The following is a 15,921-nucleotide window of genomic DNA, read 5'->3' on the forward strand; positions in this document are numbered from 1 at the left end:
CTGTGGGAGGAAACCGGAGCACCCGGAGGAAACCCGCACACACGGGGAGGACGTGCAGACTCCGCACAGACAGTGACCCAGCTGGGAACCGAACCTGGGACCCTGGAGCTGTGAAGCATTTACGCTAACCACCATGCTACCGTGCTGCTATCCTCCAGTCTTCCGGCACTATTCCTGTCGACAAAGACGACATAAAGATCAAGGACAAAGGCTCTGCAATCTCCTCCCTAGCTTCCCAGAGAATACACTGGTGATTTACTAGTACGATACATTCATCACATTCACCCCCTATTAAAAAATGACGTCCAGCGGGGTTGACGGGCTCATAAGTTCAGCCGGTCCGGCGCACGGATTGTGCGCTGCGATCACCAAAGCTCTGGCGTTGTTGCTGGCCCGGGTGTCGGGCCCATCCCTGCTGGCATCGGAAGTGGGGCCGGTGCAGGCACAGGCATGGCCTCCGGGAGCTTCTCTTCTGGAGCTTCATTCCTGTGGACCGCTGTGGTGGGCGGAAAGGAGCGCAGGAGCCATATAGGGGCGGGGGCGCTGGACATGGTAGGTTGGGCGGGACTGAGGTGGTGGTGGTGGAGCCTGCGGATGCCAGGTCCCGGAGGAAGACGGTATCTTGTCGGCCATCGGGGTGTTCGACATAAGCATACTGGGGGTTGGAGGGCTGGAGCTGGACCCTCTCTACCAGAGGGTCGGTCTTATGGCTCCTGATGTGTTTTCTGAGGAGGACTGGTCCCGGTGTCTTCAGCCAGGACGGAAGCGAGGCCCCTGAGGTAGCTCCCCTAAGGAAAGCAAACAAACGGTCATGAGGAGTCTCGTTCGTGGCCATGCAAAGGAGGGACCTGATAAGAGTAGAGCGCATCGGGGAGGACCTCCTGCCAGTGAGAAACTGGGAGATTCCTGGACCGCAGGGTCAGTAGGATGGTCTTCCAGACCGTTGCGTTCTCCCTCTCCACCTGCCCTTTTCCCCTGGAGTTGAAACTGGTAGTCCTGCTCGAGGCAATGCCCTTACTGAGCAGGTGCTGACGCAGTTCGTCGCTCATGAACGACGAGCCCCGGTCGCTGTGGACATAACTGGGGAAACCAAACAGGGTGAAGATACTATGCAGGGCTCTAATGACAGTGGACGTGGTCATATCGGGGCAGGGGATTGCAAAAGGGAAGCGGGAGAACTCATCTATGATGTTGAGGAAATATGTATTGCTGTTATTGGAGGGGAGGGGCCCTTTGAAATTGATACTGAGGCGTTCAAAGGGCCAGGATGCCTTTACCAGGTGGGCCTTATCCGGTCGATAGAAGTGCGGGTGGTAGAGGTCATCGTGGATAGCCCGTAGTCGGTCATCTTGCGCGCTGATGCATGTGCCGCGGGACAGGGCATCTGGTGGCTCGTTGATCTTCCCAGGACGATATACTATATCGTAGTTCTAGGTATAGAGTTCGATCCTCCACCTCAAGATCTTATCGTTCTTGATTTTTCCCCGCTGCTGATTGTCGAACATGAAGGCTGCCGATCGTTGGTCGGTGACGAGGGTAAACCTCCTACCCGCGAGGTAGTGCCTCCAGTGCCGCACGTCTTCCACGATGGCTTGGGCTTCTTTTTCGACCGAGGAGTGTCGAATTTCAGAGGTGGTGAGGATGCGCGGAAAGAACGCTACCGGTCTGCCTGCTTGGTTGAGGGTGGCGGCAAGAGTGACCTCTGATGCGTCGCTCTCCACCTGGAAGGGGACGGACTCATTTACTGCGCGCATCGCGGCTTTGGCGATGTTCGCCTTGATGCAGCTGAAGGCCTGGCGGGCCTCAGTTGCCAGTGGAAAGATGGTGGCCTTGATTAGTGGGCGGGCTTTGTCCGCATAATTGGGGACCCACTGGGCGTAATATGAAAAGAACCCAAGGCACCTCTTCAGGGCCTTGGGACAGTGAGGGAGAGGGAGTTGCAGGAGGAGGTGCATACGGTCAGGGTCGGGCCCTAGGACCCCGTTCTCCACAACGTAGCCGAGGATGGCTAGTCTGGTTGTGTGGAAAATGCATTTCTCCTTGTTGTAGGTGAGATTGAGGGCTTGGGCGGTTTGGAGAAATCGGTGGAGGTTGGCGTCGCGATCCTGCTGATCATGGCCGCAGATGGTGACATTGTCCAAGTACGGAAATGTTGCCCGCAGCCCGTACTGGTCCACCATTCGGTCCATTGCTCTTTGGAACACCGAAACACCATTGTGGCGCCAAAGGGGACCCGGAGGAAATGGAAAAGGCAGCCATCTGCCTCAAAGCCTCAAAAGCCGTGTAGTGGCGGTCCTCCGGGCGGATTGGGAGCTGGTGATTGGGAGACTTCAGATCCACCCGGGAGAACACCCAGTAGTGTGCGATCTGATTAACTATGTCTGCAAACCGGGGAAGGGGGTACGCATCGAGTTGCGTATACTGGTTAATGGTTTGGCTGTAATCAACCGCCATCCGGAACTTTTCTCCTGTCTTGACGACCACCACCTGAGCTCTCCAGGGGCTATTGCTGGCCTCGATGACTCCCTCCCACAAGAGACGCTGGACCTCGGACCTAATGAACGTCCTGTCCTGCAGACTATACCGCCTGCTTCTGGTGGCGACTGGCTTGCAGTCGGCGGTGAGGTTTGCGAAGAGAGTCGACTTTTAGGGTCGCGAGGCTGCACATGGTGAGTGGGGGCAGGGGCCCACTGAACTTCAGGTTAGGCTCCTGAGCTTACATTGGAAGTCGAGTCACAATAGGAGAGGAGCGCAGAGGTGTGGGAGCACATATAATTTAAAGTTAGCGTACTCAGCGCCCTGTATTGCTCAGGTTGCAGTAGTGCACCCTTGGATTTGCACCGAGTGACCGAGAGGCGAGGGATATGGTTTGTTGCGCCGGGAAAATTGGGAGCGAGCAGCGTCTTACATGTCGGGGTGAATGAAGCTCTCTGTGCTCCCGGAGTCGAAGAAGCAAGGCGTCTCGTGCCCGTTGACCCGGATGGCCATCATGGAGCTCCGGAGATGCTTGGGTCGCGACTGGCCCAGGGTGACCGTGCTGAGCTGTCCATATTGATCATACACGACGAGTGGCGTAGCAGATGTCGGCCAAGATGGCGGCCCCCATTGGTCGAGCATGGCGGGTGGTGAGGGAAATGGCGTCCAAGATGGTGGCCCCCATGGATCGCACGTGACCGGCCGCGTGTGGGAGGATGGCCAAGATGGCGTGGCCGGCCGCGTGGGGGGGAGATGGCCAAGATGGCGGCCCCCATGCGTCGCATCTGCTGCGAGGGCTGGAAGATGGTCGCCCCGACCGATAGCACGAGGCTGATCACGCGTCTGCAGTGGGTGGAGTCGGCGGTCATGCTGCCACACTGCGGGGTCTGTGGGCCTGTGAGTCTGAGGAACGGGCCTATGAGTTTGAGTTCTTAGACCTGGTCAGGCAAACTTTGGTGAAATGTCCTTTTTTTCCGCAGCTGCTGCAGTTGCGGGCCGGGCAGTGCTGTTGGGTGTGTTGAGACTGGCCACAAAAATAGCAGGGTAGCCCCCCCATGATGGGCGGGCGGCCGCGCGGTACTGGCTTGGGGTAGTCTTTGGTCGGGGGCCCACGAGGGGGTCGCGTGGTCAGACGGGAACGCAGTAAGGCTCTGAAATGCAACCTCCAGAGAGGTGGCTAACTTTACCGTGTTGTCCAGGTCCTGGGCCCCCTTTTCGAGCAGGCGCTGTCTCACATAATTCGACCGGACTCCCACCACGTAGATGTCTCGGACGGCGAGTTCCATGTGTTGACTGGCCGTAACGGCCTGGAGGGCTTTGAAGTCATCTAGCGACTCCCCGGGACGCTGGCGGCGAGTGGTGAAGATGTGTCGCGCATAGACCTCATTCACGGGCCGTACGTGGAGGCGTTCGAGCATCGCGAGGGCGTCTGCGTATGAGAAGGCTTCGTCAAGCTGAACAGAAATGCGATGGCTCACCCGTGCGTGGAGGAGGCTCAGCTTCTGTTCATCGGTGACGGAAAGCGTGGAAGCAGCAGCGAGATAGGCCTTGAAGCATCGAAGCCCGTGCAAAAACATTTCTTTTGCCTCTGCAGCCTGCGGATCGAGTTCCAGTCGGTCAGGTTTGAGGGCTGATTCCATAGTTGTGTTTAAGCAGATTAAATTGATGCGACCATCAATTCACTCAAAGACACGAGTAGAAGAAAACCGAGGTTTTAATCAGCTTAGAACAGAGCCTGCCTGCGACTAGTACAGTACTGTGGACCGCCTACAGGTCAACTGCTCTTTATACTCCCTTTCAAGGGGAGGAGCCATGGGCGGAGCACGTACATGCCCCAATATATCCTCCTGTGGGTGAAGCCACACAATGGCCCAAAGGTGGAGCCCACAAGGTCAACAAGGTAACATAGCAGTAACACAATGGCAGAACATGATACTAATACACTGGTGAATTACTAGTACTATACATTCACCACATGAGTATAATATGCAAAGCCTACCTGCCATCGTGCTGTGCTGCCCCGTTACACTCATCACTACCCTGCCAGGGCAGACTGGTTTCTGCTCTCCATCTCCATGCCGAGCTGTGGATCCTTGGACCCTCCTGTGTGACCGTCTCAGTTCAGTACAGAGATTGGGGTTGAGGAGTACAGAGGACTCCTTTCCCCCTAGTGCCACACACAAGTGTCCATCTGGACAGCACTGTGCTGCGGGACTCATGCAGCCACAGCAATAAAGGTTCAAAATTCGACTGGGGGTGGATTGTTAGACGAGGCCAGGATGGAGTGGGCAGACAAAGACTTGGAGGGTTGGGGGGGAGAAGTATAGAACAAGGGCTGTGCAAGGAGTGGGATGGGGGTAGGGCAGGTGCTCATGAAGGCAAGCAGAGGGGCAAGGAGGCGGATGAAGGGGACAAACAATAGAGGTAGAGGGAAGACCGAAGGGAGGAATGCTGGACCCCAACAAGGCTGCAAGACATGCATGAAGAAAGTGGGTCTAAGGGATAACCCATGAATTACTGGGAGGGGATGCAAGCAAATGGCAAATTATGGGGTGCGTATGATAAATAGGGATGATTTGGATGAATATTAAACAGATCCGATTTGCAGTGGTTTGTGAAGGTCACTGTTGTCTGTAGTCCTCTTTGGAAACAGGAACTATGTCAAGGCTCCTATTTAAGTTCAGGAGCTGGCAGACAGAAGTCACAGAGTGCAGACATCGCTGCTGCGAAATGGAAAGGAGTCACAGATGAAAGGCAGACTAGGGGCTATGTGGACCTCACAGTCGAAGTGCAGAGGTGCAGCGGACATGCAGCAGGAGCAATCATTGGAAGCATGGTGTACTTAGCTGCAGGGAGGATTGTGTGCTCCACAAGAACAAAACGCAGCTTGCTGTACAGGGCTGTCTTACAGCCGATGTTCCCGGGCTTGGCGGGCTCTTTATTCGGCTGCAGAGGGAATGGTGAGGGTCACAGGGAGCACCTCAGCCTGTAAAAAGGAACACATAATATATGGGTGGGGGGTTGCATGGGGGGGTGGTCTGTGAATATCTCATGGGGTCGGGGGTGAGCAAACCCTGAAAGTGACAGTTCACACAGCCTCCAAATGGGGTGGGTAACGGTCTACATGAGGCATGGGCTCATGGTGCTGAGCTCGGGGGGAGAGTAGTGTGTCAATGTCCACCATCCCAACGACAGGATCCCGTATTACAGTAGTGGGGAGGCTGGAGAATAACAGGTGGCGTATTTGCCAGCACATCGTGATGCTTTTGTTAATTTGGGGGGATTGTGGGAAGATCAAAATCCATCCTGCAGTAAACGTGCAGGATCACCTTCTTGACGCTCAGGTAAAATGGCTCCTTCCAAAATCAAAAGTAGGATTGGCTTTCTCTGGGAGGGGTATTTTGAAGTATGGGAGGACTGCTGAGCATATCTCTGGTCTCTTTCTTGGTATACAAACTCACTTGTTGGTGCAGCTACACTGGACAGAGTCCAGGTCAATCACACAGAGCAGAGACCCCCATTACCCAGGAAGCAAGAGCAAACTAAATTTCTAATTTTTCACTTTGAAAGGGATTGGCACAACTCAAAAGCCTCACGTCAAAGTTTGAAAAACAACATACAGGAAGACAGTAATGCAGCCTTAGAGAATGAAAGCTATAGTCAAGGGGCCATTCCATCAGTGAACGGGAGTAACAGGTTAACAATTAATGCCATTCACCAGTGGCTCAGCGGATTCCATTCATTCACCATGAGCAACTGAAAGCTCATCGTCATGCCAAATCAAAGAGTGGAGTTCAGATTCACATTGGTTCAATGACGAAATTCACAAGTTCTCAGCCCCCACAGGGCTCCAGGTGTCACATCTGTGGAATGGAAAGCTGTTCACCTCTCTGTGTGTGCTAGTGCCTGGGGTAAGGAAGCATGCAAAACAATGCGACTGCCAAAGCTTAGCTGCCAAACTTCTCCCATAGCTCACTCATTCACACCTTTCTTTCCAGCACACTTTACCCACTCTGGTCTTCAATATATCTTTTCAGAGTGGAGCCAAACGTGAGAATGGATCTCGTGGTCCAGAGAACTTTTCGCCAAATCCCCATTTGATGCAGGAGGCGAATAAGGGAAAGGCATTGGTGTGTGCAGCTCTAGCCAGAGATACTGCATGTGGGACACACAGGGTAAGCACTGGCGCAACCAGTGAGCAGAGTCACTAGGAGCAGAGTCCCAGACAGTGGAGACAACTCACAACACCAAGGGTCTATCCTCCATGAGCCTCCTTTCTACACATGAGTGAGAGGCAGCGAGAACCAAGGCTGTGATTGTCCAAAGATCTAGCCCGTCACAAATGCCACATACTTCAAAAATATCTGATGCCATGTGGGTTTGGAAGCTTCCCCCTGCCTGTGGCCCTCAAGGTGAATCATAGAATCACTATAGTGCAGAAGAAGGCCATTCGGCCCATCAAGTCCGCACTGACCCTCTGAAACAGAATTCCATCAAGCCCACTCCCCCACTCTATCCACGTAACCCCAGCTAACCTGCACATCTTTGGACCCAAAGGTATAATTTTAGCATGGCCAATCCACCTAACCTGCACATCTTTGGATTGTGGGAGAAAACCAGAACACCCGGAGGAAACTCACGCAGACACAGTGAAAAGGGCAAACTCTGCACAATCACCCAAGGCTGGAATTGAACCCGGATCCCTGACGCAGTGAGGCAGAAGTGTTAACCACTGTGCTACCATGCCACCCCTGATGGCATCAACCGATGGCAGCACTCAATTTCTCTGCCTCTGGGTCTTTCCAGGGAGCAGCTGGAGACCTGTGAGGCCTTTCTCAGTTGGCAACAGCACTCTGCATTGAGTAGGTGACCAATGTCCTCTGAAGGAGAGCGCATCATTATGTGAACTTTACTCTGGACGAAGATAGCCAGGCTTAGAGATTCACGGGCTTTGCCACTCTTTCTGGCTTCCCTCAAGTGCAGTGAGCAATAAGAGGATGATGCCCTGATGCCTATGGTGGGGACCTCTGTGTCCATGAGTTTCTTTTCAGCCCAGATCAGGCTGTCCTTTAAAGATGACTCAAGATCTCTGTGGAGCTGGCCTTGTCGACTCTATCAGGCCACGCTCCACCAGGGTGGTGGCACAAACTACAACCCCCGATTCTCTGTGCACAGAGTGCCAGAAAACCTGGAGAAAAAATTTGGCTGTGCATCTGGAGAGATGCACGCTATTTTCAATCTGAAGCTGACCCTCCTGGCAAATTTAGGGACAATTCAACCAGTCATCTGGAAACATCTCTTCTAGCCCTCAAAGCCATTTTGTAGTTAGCTGAACCATCGCTGAGAGGACGGGTCCTGAATTCACACTTGGGCCTTAAGGGCTCAGGGCTCACTAGGGTCAGACCTTAGCTGTGGTCACCGGTATCATAATAATGTGCTCACTCTGTCAAATTAAAGTCAAGCAAGATAGAACAGCAATGTGAGCAAAGGCTGGACATTTCCCATGCCCTGAAAGGATGCAAACATTGTCGCGAAGGGAATGCGGACCAGCGTGGGGCTCTCATCGTAAAGTGCATGTCATGGTTTGGGACACCATCAATTTGGAAACCCAGAGCGTCACATCGCTGATGAGCCTTCCTCTGCCATTGCTATTGCCACTGCCATTGCCCTTGAGGGCTAATGGTTGAGAACTCACCCATCATACACTCCAAATAAAGAATTACACACATCTCTCGGGCAACACAAAGGGTCTAATACCAAGTGGCACTGAGGCTGGCATCACATGAATGTTAATCTTAAATTGGGACGCTCTGAGTGTGAAAAAGATTGAACATCAGATTAAGAGGATGCCAAAGATCCAAACCAAAATTCTTTCTTCTGACCACTACATTCACGTACCCATGGAATAGTTTTGAGAAATAGCAATTTATTCACAGTGGTAAGCACCCGTGACACTGAGGTGACATCAAAACTTTTTAACTCTCTTAACCATACCACTAGGCCTTGGTGCAGACCCGACATCCACAGCAGGAGAGAAGGCAGCTGGCCGACTGGTATGTCCCGATGCCTATTATGGGGAATGTCTTCTGGTGGCCCAAGCCTGGAAGGGCCCAGCATCATAAGGATATCCTGTTTGCACCTCGGCAGCTTGCTCTGCTAGAGTTGGTGTGGGCACAGGCATAGGGAACTGTGAGTGGCTGCACATCCTTGAAGTGTCTGACTGACGCTCATCCCCCTTATGGGTCCAAAGGGCCCTGGCATGACTCATGGGGGGTTGAGTCACCTGGAGGGAAGTCAAGGAGCCTGGACCAATGTGGCCAACATCCTATGGTGCCCATCAGAATGTATGGCCATTGAGTGCAGGACGTGCTGGACCCAGGTCTCTAACATGATCCTCAACCTTCCCAGGGTGGTCCCGCGGTGCTTGCACGTCGGAACCATGACATCAGACAGGACGCGGAAGGACTCCTCCATCACATGCTCTGCTCTGAGAGACTCTCGAAGCTCAGTCCAATGTTCCGCTGCCTGCCTTTGCATCTCCACCAGTGAGCTCACATCCACTTGGATCGGGGCACACCCTCACAGGCATCAGTACCATTCCCCTTCCCCCCACACATACACCCCACAGGCATCGGGGTACCACGCCCTTGCAGGCTCGTCATGTGATTGGGACAGGGCAGGTCCCTAGTCTCCAGCAATACCCTATCATGGACGCTTGGTCAGACCCCAACAGTGGCTAAGATACTGGACCAGAATCGCAATGTTTTTTAAATTTTTTAAGACTGTGCGGAAAGATTGTTCACTCCAGGAGTGATTGCATGAGAAATAGGGCTTGGTTATTTCAGAAACAAAACTCTATTAAAACAAAAGAAAAACAATATTTAAACTTTTAAACTTCAAACCTAACAAGAACACTTACATGCATCTTTTAACCCTAACACAGGATTTCCCATTAAACAGCACGTAAAATGCACATACAGCTCTCAGCTCTACTTGGGAAGGTAGGCAACCATGATACTTGCATTTAAAGAATATATTCTTGTTGCTGGAGTAGCTCCTTTAAACCCCTTTTCGAAAGCTAGTCTCTGTGCCAGCTTTTCCTAACCTCTCCCAATGGCTTTCCAAATCCTACTGCCTCCACCTGTTCAAACAGGATTCTTTTTTCTCTCTGAGGTACGCCCAGCCCTTCAAAAAATGGTTTTATCCTGCGATGTCCAGACTTGAACTCATCATTGCTATCTGAGTTTTTGATTACCCGCTCCGGTTTACACAAAAGAACAGGGCCATGCTATCAATATGCAATTGACCTCCAATTTACGCACAAAAAAGCCCATCAGATTCTGTAATACACTAATAGCTGATCAGAGTGTCCAGGAGGACAGTGGATCTTGAGTGAATCATTCCGGCTGAACAGGGGTATCCTGTTTATTCCCGTTAGCGAGTTTAAGTCTGAATGGGCCAATGTAACTCAGGCCAGGTGTGGGCGTATACCGCTGACTCAATGGGTGCAGTTTTACCCTCAGTCTGTTAACCCCTAAATTCCCCACTACATCTTCGATCACATTTCCAGATCCAATTTCCTCACATCTCCCTATCGTTAACAACCTCGAGTGCTGGAGACCTGGGTTGCCGCTGCCTCTGACTGCTGCGGGGCCAAGTCTGTGAGGTGTTCTCCAGAAAGTGACCCCAAGTCTAACCTTGAAGTATAGCACACTGAGGTGTGTGTCTCTGTGCTGGTGGAGGGTGCGGGTGAGTGCTGTGACGGTTCCCCCTGAGCCCTTTCATCCTCAGAAGTGCTTCGGGTGCTCAGAGGGCTGCTGGGATGGCTAGTTGTCCACCTTCTGCTGGTGCCTGTGAAATATAAAAGGAACGTTTTAGTGGATGAGCTGAAGCTAATTCAGAGTGCATAGCACCCACTTTGAATTGCAGCATTGAGTGAAGAGATGAAGCTGAGATCTACACTAGATTGTTACGGGGAGGTCGGGGCGGGGGGGGGGGGACTCTGTGCTGCCAAGGGTGTGATCTTGGGCTTCAGCAGAGAGCTCTAGAATTCGGTGAGAGTGATGATCTCTGCCGTCCCTCCACTGGGCTGAGATCGCTCACATTTGGTGTGCGCAGGTTTTGCCTGTATTGGGACAAAAGAAAGATACATGATCAGAGGGGATAGAGGGGTTTGGCTGAAATGCATGTCCCCTGTGTGTGGTGTGCCTTCGCCAGAAGAGATAGAGATTGGAATGTGAGCAGCAAAACTGATGGGTGGTAGTGTTCTGAAAGTCTATGTCGAGAGAGTGTTGATATGTGACCTCCACGAACGGATGTGTGAGATTCGTGAAGAGAGTAGGCGTTTGAGTAAATTATGCTCTGCTGAGTGTTTGACTGTGGAGGGAGTTGAGAGAGGACTTTGCCTGGCGGAGCGGATAAGGTCATTCATTTGCTTCCTGCACTGTATGATGCTTTGTGGGTGGGTGACAGCCATACCGACCTCCTGGGCAATGGCCTCCCAGACAGGCCAGAGAGGTGAGGTTGATGTGCCCATCCACGGGGTAGAGAACCTGCCTGTGGGCCCACACTCCCTGAATAATAAATCTGGATCTGAAAGCTGGTTCTGCCTTCTTCTTCAGGCTCTGGCCTTTTGTCTCTGGGTTCCGGACCTGTTGGAGGCCTGGAGAAGATAGGTGGGCTGGAGAGATTGATATGAGTGTGCTCGACTGCCGTTTAAATATGGCGTTGGGACTTTTGAACCAATCAACTGAGGGTGAGTGGATGAATCAATTGCTGAATCTGGCATGGGATCCCGCTATTCTGGTTAGCTGGACAGTCACTGCCCACCACTGTACATAAACTCAGAATGGGAGAATTCTACCCACAGAGCTCTTAGAGACAGTAGTTAAGATAAGCCCATATTGGGACCAGAAAGTTCTTGTGACCCAACATGCAGGTGAAATATACTGGGCGCGATTCTCCACACCCGCGGAAAATCGCGAAGTTGGCCGTCAAAACGGCCGAGTTTTGCGACGGCCCGACACGGCCCATTTCCCGAGGTATTCACATCCGGGAAATGGGCTAGGAACGGGGCCGCATCAATCACGTGCGCGATGACGCCAGAACACGGCGGCGCTACGAGCAAGCCCACGTGACGCCGCCCGACGCCGTAAAAAGGCGCGGGCGAGCACAGAAACTGTAGGCCAAGATGTCGGAGCTGAGGAGAGCAGCCCGCGATTTGTGGAGGCGGATGTGGAGATGCTGCTCGATTCCATCGAGCAGAGGAGGGGCATCATCTGCCCGCGTAGAGGGTATCGCCACCCTGCCAGCGTGGTGCGCCAGGCCTGGCGTGAGGTTGCTGCTGCTGTCAGTGCTGTGGGGCAGACCCCTCGTTCAGCTGACCAGTGTCGGAAGAAGATGCACGACCTCACCAGGGCTGCCAGGGTAAATGCCAAGAGGGTGCCCCCGGGTCACAACCATCCCTCCCCCCTTTACTTAATCACCCACCTCCCCCCTGGCACGGGGGGTGGAGGGGGATTGTGGCAGAGTGAGTTGAGGGTGGTTCACAAAACTGTTACAGACCCAGCGCTCTGGCCCCCGTGGAGAGATGCAATCGTCTTATTACAACTTGACCCCCAAACTGTACCAGTATCTGAACGGACTGCTGATACCTGCCGTATTGTAATAATCTACCTATGCCCCCTCCCCCAACAGGACAAGATCGCTCACAACACCCGTGAGCAGAACAAGACGGGAGGGGGTTCGCCCATCCTGCGGCCCCTCACCACTTTTGAGCAGAGGGCCCTGGACCTTGTTGGGGGATCTGCTACTCGGGAGATCGCGCAATGCGAGGTTGGCGGAGCTGCAACAAGTGAGACAGCACGGTAGCATGGTGGTTAGCATAAATGCTTCACAGCTCCAGGGTCCCAGGTTCGATTCCCGGCTGGGTCACTGTCTGTGTGGAGTCTGCACGTCCTCCCCGTGTGTGCGTGGGTTTCCTCCGGGTGGTCCGGTTTCCTCCCACAGTCTAAAGATTGCCGGTTAGGTGGATTGGCCATGCTAAATTGCCCGTAGTGTCCTAAAAAGTAAGGTTGGGGGGGGGGAGGAGGTTGTTGGGTTACGGGTATAGGGTGGATACGTGGGTTTGAGTAGGGTGATCATTGCTCGGCACAACATCGAGGGCCGAAAGGCCTGTTCTGTGCTGTACTGTTCTATGTTCTATAACACTGCATGACAAACACCCCCCCTCCCCCATCCTCTGTCCCTTCACACACCCTGCCCACTGGGATATCTCCCCCATCCTGTCCCTTCACACACCCTGCCCACTTGGACACCTCCCCCATCCTCTGTCCCTTCACACACCCTGCCCACTTGGACACCTCCCCCATCCTCTGTCCCATCACACACCCTGCCCACTGGGATACCTCCCCCATCCTCTGTCCCTTCACAAACCCTGCCCACTGGAACACCTCCCCCATCCTCTGTCCCATCACACACCCTGCCCACTGGGACACCTCCCCCATCCTCTGTCCCATCACACACCCTGCCCACTGGGATACCTCCCCCATCCTCTGTCCCATCACACACCCTGCCCACTGGGACACCTCCCCCATCCTCTGTCCCTTCACACACCCTGCCCACTGGAACACCTCCCCCATCCTCTGTCCCTTCACACTCTGCCCACTGGGACCGTCCAGCGCCCGGCCGAGCGTCTCTAAATAACCCGTTTCATTCTCTTCCCTAGGACGTGATGCTGAACGACCAGGGCCGTCTGCCTCCAGGCGGACACAGGCATCTGCCCCCACCTCACCCAGGGCCGCACGACAGAGGGTGCCTGATCAGTGGGGAGTCCCACCCTCCCCAACAGAATCTGTGGAGCAGGACGCCCAGAGGGCGGCGACACCGCTAGATAAAGAAATGGCCTGCGAACGCCCTGCGGCCTCTCAGCGGGCCGATGACATCGAGGAGGCGTCCACCCAAGACGACCTCGAGTTTGCGGCACAGCTTTCTCCCACACCATCCACCATCCCAGAGACACTCACCCCGGCTGGCCTATTTAGTGATGAGGCTCCTGGGTCACAGTCTGGGTCGCACATCACAGCTGAGCAGGTACAGCAGGTGGCGGTCGGAGCAGCCGAGGGCCCGGACTGGCGGAGGCCAGGCCAGGCCCAGCATGCAGCTGGCTCCCAGACGTTTTCAGAGTTCCTGGACTTTCTCAACCCACCCGCACAGCCGATGCATCAAGAAACCCAGGGACACAATGACGGGATGAGGGCTGTCTTCCAGTCTCTGCAGACGCTGTTAGAGGAGTCGAACCGCGTCCATGAGCAGGGAGTGGTGCCGCTCATGGCAGAAACACAGGCCGACACCGCACGGGTGGCATCCGCGGTGGAGGCAATGGGTGAAACGGTTTCGTCCATGGGTCAGGTTATGCAAGACATTGGGCTTCATGTGCAGGCATCATCCTCGGCCCTGGACAGGGTTGCCCTCTCACAGGCAGCAATGCGCCAGAGCCAAAACGACATTGCTGGCGCGCTGCAGGCCTTGGCCGAGTCTCAGCAGGTCATGGCCCAGTCGCAGCAGTCAGTCGCGGAGAGCATCAACCGCCTGACACACGTGCTGGATGGCGTCGTGCACTCACAGGTTGAGGTCGCACAGTCCCTGGCGGGAATGTCTAACTCCCTGGACTCCGTCTCTGCAAACCTTCGGATCCTGGTGGATACCATTGCAGGCCTCCAGGACTGGCAGCGCCAGGTGTCGGTGGCACGTCGGGGCACCTCCCCGCTCGCACCTCTGTCCCAAAGTGAGGCACGGGGGCCACTGGGCTCCCCGAGGGAGGAGGAGGTTTCGGGGCCCGTCCCATTAACTCCATCACGGGACGTCCCGGAATTCTCGGCCTCCCCCCGTCCCATCCCTGATGCATCGGGTGGGCAGCAGGCAGAGCAGGGTGGCACAACGTCACCCGAGATGCCCGCAGAGCAGCCTGGCCCATCAAGGCCGGGTCGCCCCAGGAAACGCTTGCCGAAGGAGAAACTAGTCGAAGGGGGCGATTCGCAGCAGTCCTCCTCCACTCCTGCTGTATCACCTGGGGAGTCACTTAGACGTAGTGGTAGGGCCCGTAAGGCAACAAAGATAGACACTAAATAAGTTGGCACGGGTGAAGGGCACAGTTTAGTTGTAGGGGCTAGGGCACCTGTAAAGACACCTGGGGCAGCAGGGTAGCATTGTGGACAGCACAATGTCTTCACAGCTCCAGGGTCCCAGGTTCGATTCTGGCTTGGGTCACTGTCTGTGCGGAGTCTGCACATCCTCCCCGTGTGTGCGTGGGTTTCCTCCGGGTGCTCCGGTTTCTTCCCACAGTCCAAAGATGTGCAGGTTAGGTGGATTGGCCATGATAAATTGCCCTTAGTGTCCAAAATTGCCCTTAGTGTTGAGTGGGGTTACTGGGTTATGGGGATAGGGTGGAGGTGTTGACCTTGAGTAGGGTGCTCTTTCCAAGAGCCAGTACAGATGGGCAGAGAATCCTGCAGCCCAGGTGCCTTGGTGGGCCTGGTCAAGCTCAAAGGTGATATAGTTCGATGCCTGGGCATACATGGCATCTGTGGGCTGTAGCTTGTCAAATGCTGCACAGGTCCCCGCTCGAGACCTGGAATGAGCCAGTTGCACAAAGGTTCAGGGCTGCGGGGACCTTCACGGCCACCTTCCACGGGGTGCCAAGTCCGTGAGGACGCGGCATAGGTGTCGCACTATCTCTTTGTTGAGACAGTCTCCTGCAGCACATGCTGTCCGTCATCTCATCGAAAGACTATTGAAGCCTGTACACCTATGGTCGCGATGGCCTCCCCCTCTGGGTTCCTTTTCAACCTGATGGGTGGCCGGGTCTTCAGGGTGTGCACTGCCCCCTGCACATGGAATGCCGTCTCCAGTGTGGGTCGTCGCTGCTGCCTTCGCCACCGTCCGGCCACCTGTGCTTCCACCACCAGCAACGCAACTCCAGCTACTGTGGGACCAACATCCATTTTGGTATCTGTAAGGAATTGGAGAAGGAGATAGACTGACAATCAGCTAGGGTTTTCCTCCCGGGACCCTCAAATCCTCCAAGCCTCCCCCATCATTACTTGTTCCTCCTTCTCCCAGAGTGCCATCCAGCGAGCCAGTTGCGCTGGCAAACCTTGCTCTGCACACTCACACCCAGCCACATCAGGAGCCCCTTGACCCCAGACTCCTGCCCTGAACATTAGGGAGACCATGCTCAGGTGCCCTTTCCAGATCCTGATAGGCCATCAGAAGATCCCCAGTGCTGAAGCCATGCTCTTTAGTGTTTGATTGTTGACAGCTGCCTCTTTGGTGTTGACACTCCTCGAGTTCAGGCACACTGTTCAAAGTTTGACTAAATGCTATGGACTAATCTTCCTCTGAGACATGGCTCGTGTGCTCTCAAGAAACCACTTGAGAGTTGAGGAG

This window comes from Scyliorhinus canicula, chromosome 5 (genome assembly GCF_902713615.1).
Source record: "Scyliorhinus canicula chromosome 5, sScyCan1.1, whole genome shotgun sequence".
NCBI classification, from domain to species: Eukaryota; Metazoa; Chordata; class Chondrichthyes; order Carcharhiniformes; family Scyliorhinidae; genus Scyliorhinus; species Scyliorhinus canicula.